This window comes from Erinaceus europaeus, chromosome X (assembly GCF_950295315.1).
Source record: "Erinaceus europaeus chromosome X, mEriEur2.1, whole genome shotgun sequence".
In the NCBI taxonomy this organism is placed as follows: Eukaryota; Metazoa; Chordata; class Mammalia; order Eulipotyphla; family Erinaceidae; genus Erinaceus; species Erinaceus europaeus.
In genome coordinates this window covers 17,049,813-17,057,757 of record NC_080185.1, presented here as the reverse complement: position 1 = coordinate 17,057,757, position 7,945 = coordinate 17,049,813, and positions in this window count along the sequence as shown.

Below are 7,945 nucleotides of genomic sequence, written 5' to 3'. Positions count from 1 at the left end.
CACTTTGGGGGGACAGATGTGGAAAATCAATCAGTCCAGTGCTTCCCAACATTCTTCACTCTGTGGACAAAACAAAACAACAACAACCACAAAAAGATAAGAAGCACCTGGGAAGATGTCACAGTGACAGAATGCAGGACCTGCAAGGTCCCAAGTTCAACATGTGGCAGCACATATGTCCAAATGAAATGTTGGTTCTCTCTCTTCTCCTCTCACTAATAAATAAGTCAGTCTTGGGCATGCAGGATTGGTCAGCTAGAAAACTGGCTGCTTTTTCATGTGTACAACCTAGGGTGATCCCTGCCCCTCACTGTGCTAGAGGAAGCTTCAGTGCTCTGCTTTCTTTCTATCTCTCTTGCTGAAAAAGTCAGCTTGGGGTAGTGAAGCTCTAGGGCCAGCCAAAAAGGAAAAAGAAAAAGAAAGGTCTTTGAAAAATAATCTTCAGTCCTGGGAAAGAAACCTCCAATAATATTCGATAGGGAGAAAAGAAAATGAGTAACACTTGTGTACAACTGTCCTCAACGTGGATCAACAATAGTAGGGACTGCCCCCAGTCTCTGAAAGGAGGCTGGACCAAAATATTCTACCACTTGAAGATGGGTCCTGATATTAGTGCAGCCTGGGATGTTCCTAGCTGTGTCCACAGAATACGAGCTCAGATATACAGGGATACAGAGGTTACACAGGCTCCCCACACTGAATATAGGCCCCAGATCAAATTGATGGGGTTTACAGTTAATAATACTTATATACTTTCCTCATATTTGGGAGCTACCCTCTTCCCTGAACTAGCTTTCTAGTCCTATTTCCAACTCTGACACCATCTCCTCAGGCAATACCTTTGGTCCATCTGCATGTTAGCTGGCAGGCTCAGGCAAAAATTAATAAAGTCATGGGCCCCTTGGAATAGACCTAAAATAGATCTACTGGCTTTTTCCAAAATGGAGACCCCAAATCTCACCTGCTATATTCTTGCCTTTAGGTACCTGATTATTAAACCATTTGTTCTTTATATTGTAATGCTTTCTCAGCCAAGTTGCAGATGCTACTATGATGCCAACCTGACTTCCCTGGAAGAAAACCTCACCAATGTGTCCTGGAACCACACCTCTCCAGAGCCCTGCCCCACTAGGGTAAGAGAGAAATAGGCTGGGATATGGATCAACCTGCTAATACCCGTGTCCAGCAGAGAAGCAATTCTAGAAGCCAGACCTTCCACCTTCTGCACCCCATAGTGATCCTGGGTCCATGCTCCCAGAGTGACAGAGAACAGGAAAACTTTCAAGGAAGGAGATGGGATACGGAACTCTGGCAGTGGGAATTGTACCCCTCTTATCCTATGGCCTTTTGAATGTCTTTTATTCTATAAATTAAAAAAAAGGAGAGGGCTGGTGGTGGCAAAACAATCCACCTTGGAGTGTCACTTACTTGATCCACCTACCTGGACACACTGGTTGTGAAATATTAATCTAATAAATGGCACGCCTGCCTGAGGTTTGCAACATGATTTCACAAATAATTCAAGACCTACTCAGGGACAATTCATTTTTGCCAATCGCCATTAGCAGCCAAGAGCAACAGCATCAAACTTGAGCTGATTTATAAATCTTTCTTTACCTTGTTGGATCTTTCTTTCCTCAAGCACATAAACACTTATGTTGCTTACAGAAAACCGACCTAGGCTTAAATACACACAAAGACTTTCAGATCCACCCTCTCTGAATCCTACAATGTATTCTGTGCCTCCCTGATCTGAGAAAACTGCCTTCATTCAGCCCACTTCTCGAGACTCCAATCGTATTCATTTTCTGAAGTGGGATGAAAGCAGCACTCTGAGAATGTCACTCTTTTATTCTCTCTTCTGTTCTCCATTCTCTGTACCCCAGAGGGGAAAACGACATGCCGAACTAAGGTGGTTAGGATCTGAAGTCCCCAAACCACTCATGGAAATTCAGCATTAGCGTTCAGCTTCATAACCAAATGCAGCTAAATAATTCAAAGCATTAAATCTGTTGCTCTCGGGGCACTGAGTAAAATTACAAAGCAAGCCAAAGCCTCCCACACCTCTCCTCTCAATTCCTCTTTCTGACTTTGCGGTCACTCTCTACACACCTCCCCACAGAGGAAAGACATGCCCGAAGCCCCCACCCCATTTCCAACTTCCCATTCCTAGACTTCATTGTTTCCAGGTAGACCTCACCCAGGTGTGATCTTGGTTAAATCTGCTGATGTTTCTATGTGAAGTGTATCTGAGTGAGCGTTATTTGAGTGAGTGTTTTCTGGATTATTTGTGTGTAGGAGGATGTTTTCTAAGCCCACTGTCTAAATGTTTGATTGTTTGCCTGGGCAGTAAAGGGATGACTACTAAGCACAAGAATGATTTGGTCTGCATCTGTTGTGTAGTGGGAATTTTTGTAAGTGTTTTAAAGCAAGGCAGTGACTTAAAAAAAAAACTATATTTTTAATTTATTTATTATTGGATAGGCAGAGAAAGAAACTGAAGGTGGGAGGGCTAGATGAGGAAAGATACAGAGAGGGGCCAGGCAGTGGTACACCTGGCTAAGCACACACATTACAGTGCTCAAGGATCTGGTTTCAAGCTCCAGGTCGTCACCTGCAGGGGGGAAGCTTCACAAGTGGTAAAGCAAGTCTGCAGGTGTCTCTCTGTCTGTTTCTCCCTCTATCTCCCCCTCCACTCTCAACTTCTCTGTCTCTAACCAACACGTGTGTGTGTGTGTATACAAAAGGACAAGAACTCTGTGATTCTACTCATATAAAATATTTATCTAAAATAGGCAGTGACAGAAACAAAATGTAGAAGAGTGCTTACCAAGTGCAAGGGTAATTTGTGTTTGAGTGGAATATGATGTGTCAGTGGGGTAAGACAAAACCGTTTCAGAGCACCTTGGCATAGAATGAACATATGAAACCATATATTTAAAAAAAACTGGCTAAGATGGTAAATTTATTGGTTTGTGTTTTTGTCACAATAAAACTAAATTAAAAGCAATACCTTCAAATGAGAAAAAAAATGTGTATAATAGACTAATAGGAGCCAAGTAGTGGCTCACCCAGTCAAGCACACACGTTACTGTATGAGAGGACCTGGGCTCAAACCCTTAAACCCCACCTACAGGGGGAAGCTTTGCAAGCAGAGCTGGAACAGTATTGTCGGTATCTCTCTTCTTCCCTCTCTCCACCCTTCTATTTCTCCCTGCCTCTATAAGAAAAAGAAAAAAAATCACTGAGAGCCCTTGAGTCACTGTGCAGGTTCTTAAGGACTAGCAATCATCCTGGTGGCAAAAGGGGGGGAGTATATATATGTATATATGAAACAGTTAAGATACACAAAACCCTCATAAAATTCAAGTATGAAAGAAAAAAGTTGCCTGGTTAAAAAAAATGGGCAGGTTCCTGCTGTCTTAGGGTTCAAAAAGACATTTGATAGTTAATGTTATCATCACATTATTTGGTAATTGGGTTAACTTTGAAAAGTCCTTTTGTTATGGTTTGCTGTACAGTACCCAGTGTCTTGTATATAGCTGTGCTATTGGATGCTTTCTAATCTACTTGGTCTAGGCTTTTGAGAGAGTCCGCATATCAAATACACAGCCTATATATTAAAAAGATTCAGTTTCTGTTTTGAAAAACTTTGAGACATACAATTGATTTTCCCCCTCTCATATTGATTAACTACTGATTTATATGTCTACATTTTGCTAGGAGTGTACATAAACACCATTCTCACCACCAAAAGACTGTGACCCATCCCTCCCAACCACTCCCACCCCCCACTGTCCCAGGAAGCTGCATGTCTACCCTTCACCACAGGGTTTTTACTTTGGTGCCCTACTTACAATTTGATCAGGTCCTGCTTTTAGTTTCCCTTTCAGATCTTCTTCCTCAACTGCTGTTGATGAGTGGGATCATCCCATACTCATATTTATCTTTCTGACTTATAGAGCCCCTACTACCCCCAGTCCTGGAACCCTTGGATAGGGCCCACTTTCCCGTATGCCTCTCCCAATCCATACCAAATAATATTGCATCCGCCGATCACAACCTAACCAACGCAACGATTGCCACCTCAACATGCTTCACCTCAGACTGTGTCCAGAGACTTCACAGGTGGAATGACAACCCTTCAGCTTCATTACTCGGGTGAGACCTTTCCTTTTATAGTACACTCTAATTTCATCTCAGGTGGTTCACTTTCTAACAAAGTCCCATAACCTAGATATACACCAGTTTCTGTGAGAGAGAGCATATGCTCACACGTATCTGTAAACTACTGTAAAATATATACCTGAAAGCAGAAGTACACTAGAGTTTGCAGTGAGTACATCCCTAACACTTCCTCTCCCCTATTCCAAGCTTTGGGTCCCTGATTGCTCAACAATTTGTTTGGCCTCGTATGTTAACTCTCTTTTCAATCACCAGGTTCCAGATGCCACCAGGATGCTGGCCAGGCTTCCCTGGATTGAAGATCCCACCAATGTGTCCTGGAGCTCAGCTTCCCCAGAGACACACCCTACTAGGGAAAGAGAGAGGCAGACTGGGAGTATGGACCGACCTGTCAACGCCCATATTCAGTGGGGAAGCAATTATAGAAGCCAGACCTTCTGCCTTCTGCAACCCTCAATGACCCTGGGTCCATGCTCCCAGAGGGATAGAGAATGGGAAAGCTATCAGGGGAGGGGGTGAGTTATGGAGATTGGGTGGTGGGAATTGTGTGGAGTTATACCCCTCCTACCTTATGGTTTTGTTAATTAATCCTTTCTAAAATAAAATAAAATAAAATAAAATAAAATAAAATAATGCACCAAAAAAAATGGGCAGAAGAATTGATGATAGGTACCTTACCAAAGGAAGACATTCAGCAAAGTAAGCATATGAAAATGTGTTTGACACTATCTGACATTAGGGAATTACAAACTATACCACAATACTATCACAGACTCCTAACAATGGTCAAAATCCCAAACACTGCCAGCAATGCCAAAGGCTGGGTAAGATGCTGAGTAACAGGAACTCTCATTCATGGCTGGCAGGAATGCTAAATGGAATGAATGTTCACTTTGGAAGACAATTGGTAGCTCCTTATAAACTCACCCTACAATTCAGTAATCACATTCACTGGGCATTTACCTAAGTGAACCAAAAACTGATGTTCACACAAAAAGCTACATATAGATGCTCACGATATCTTCATTCATAAACTGCCAAAACTTGAAAGTGAGCACGGTGTCATTCAGTAGGTGAACAGGTATCATGGAGAGGTGAGAGGTATGTGTCGCCAACTGCACTGTAAACCATTAACCCACAATAAAGTGAAAAAGAAAGTTATTATAATAAAATGCTAATTCTGTCTGGAAGAAAGGAGAGAAAGATAGGAAGGGAGGGAAGGAGGGAGGGAGGGAGGGAAAGGAAGGGAGAAAAAGGAAGGACAGAAGTATGGTACAGCCAATGGAATAAATATTGTTCAGTCCCCAAAAAGACAGGAGTTACCAAGTCATGAACAGACACGAAAGAAGCAATTAATAAATTACTAAGTGAACAAAGTTAACGTGAAAATGTTAACTACTGTATGATTCAATCTCTGTGACATTCTGGAAAAGGCAAAATTTTGGATATCTTAAAATCAACCAGTGTTTACCAGGGATTGGCAGGAGGGAAAGATGAATAAGCAGAGGACAGAGGATGTTTACATCAGTGAACGATTTTTTATGGCACCATAATGGTGGACTAAAACAGATGTTGAGAATAAAAAATGTCAAGAATTCAAAAACATTATTCACAGAAGTCTTTTTAAAATACTTCTATTTTTATTTAATTATTTATAACTAGATAGAGAAATTGAGAGGGAAGGAGGCGGAGGGAGGGAGGGAGGGAGAGGGAGGGAGGGAGGGAGAGAGAGAGAGAGAGAGAGAGAGAGAGAAACCTATAGTACTAGTACTGCTTCACCTCTTATGAAGCTTTCCCCTGCACGTGGGGACCAGGGACTTGAACTCAGGTCCTTACATATTGCAATGTATGTGCTTAACCAGGTACACTACTGCCTGGCTCCTATTCACAAGAGTCTTGCCAGGTAGTAATAAGCAATGAGTAAGTAATCTGAATAAAAATTAAACTGCCTGAGCTTAAAAAAATAATAGTACTTTGGGGGCTGAGGAGAGAGCAGAATGCTTGAGGCTCTGAGGTCCTGGGTTCAATCTTGCACCACCGTAAGGCAGAACTGAGCTGTGCTCTGGTAAAATAATAATAATAATAACAACAACAACAACAACAACAACAACAACACTTTGGAACATTCAGTTGCTAGTAGGATGTAAAACAGTGCAATTGTTCTGGAAAACAACTTGGCGGCTTGATTGAGAAGTAAAACACGGGAAGTTCTATTACGTAGCAATTTTACTCCTAGATACACAGCAAGTCAACAGCTTTATCTGAGTTCTCCAATGCTGGCTATAATTCTTTTTATGTCATCGGTGTTAAAATGAAACCAAAACAGCAGCATATTATTATTCAAGAACTGGTCATTTCTCTTCAAGTAAGTTCCTACCAGTGTCCCAATTTTAAGTGAGGGCTTTCTCTATATCTAACAACACTGAAAACAGTAGCAATGTTTATAATATCTAAAAGGTGAAGCATAAAATAAAAGAAAAAAAAACACTAAATGTCCCAAAGTCAAATCAAAACCCAAATTCATTAACTGACAGATAGATAAATAAAACAAAATGTATATAGAGTGGACAGCATATTCAGTCATTGAAAGGAATGAACAGATATAAGAAAGAGGACATAGTGTGTGACACTCTGCAGATGCCATATCTCGAACAGGTAAGTACATAGAAAAAGAAGACCAGTGGCTTGCAGAGCCGGAGCGGAGACAGACAAATGGGACACGGCAGCCTTGTGTCTATGGGGGATTCTTTTTGGGCTGGTGAAATTATACTGGAACTAAATAATGTGGATGGTTGTACAACACTGTGAATATATAAACTGTGAACAAGTTGTAGTATACCTTAACATGGTGCTTTTGCCAAAATAAAAAAATAGGTATAATACCTTGATTTTTTCACTTTCTTTTCTCACTCGCTTTGCATTTTCAATAATGTAAACAGTGCTCTTGTTGACTTCATTGTCAGCTCTGTGTCTCAGCCAATCCTCGTATCCCTAGATGAATAAAAAACAACTATAGAATCAAGTTCACATAAATGACATCACTAGTAGTTTCTAAACACCCTCCGAGATCTTTCAGCAGCTATTTATACTTGGCATATTAATTTCAGCTCAGAATGCTAGTATATTTTCGGTAACAAAAACTCAGATATGCTTTCAAACTACCCTGGAAGTAAATATTTCACTGAATTAAAGTGTTCCTCTATTCTATAAATAAGTATCAATGGTAACACATGAGTTGGCCTTTTTTAATTCTACAACTGTGAAAGAACAGGACTTAGCTTTAGCATACTCTTATTTGAGGAAATGGATTTTTCTCTACTTTTAAATTCAATTATAATTTTTTTCTTGGGTCTATATTTTTAGACCTATCCACTTCAATACATTTTTTTTTTCTGTTAACAGGTTGTTGGGGTGAATACCTTTGAAGAAATAGAATTTTTCCTTGGGTTTAGAGAACAGAGCAGGAAAAAGTCAAGATTATTTTGGTAGAGAGTCTATTGTTTTAGTGACCAACAGTTAAACTTCTCTACTGACTGGATAAGAAAAAGACATACAAATGAATATTTAATTTTCAGAATTAAAAGTCATAAAGATAAGTCTAGTGGTTCACTCTCTTTGGGGATTTTTTTTTCTGGAGTCTAAGCCAAAATAACTAAAGAGAGTGCTTGTTTGAGCACAATCTCCTCTCCTTATTTATTTATTTTTTAACATTTCTTTACTTTTTGTTCTTAGGAATAAAGCTTGTAACTTTTCAAATGTA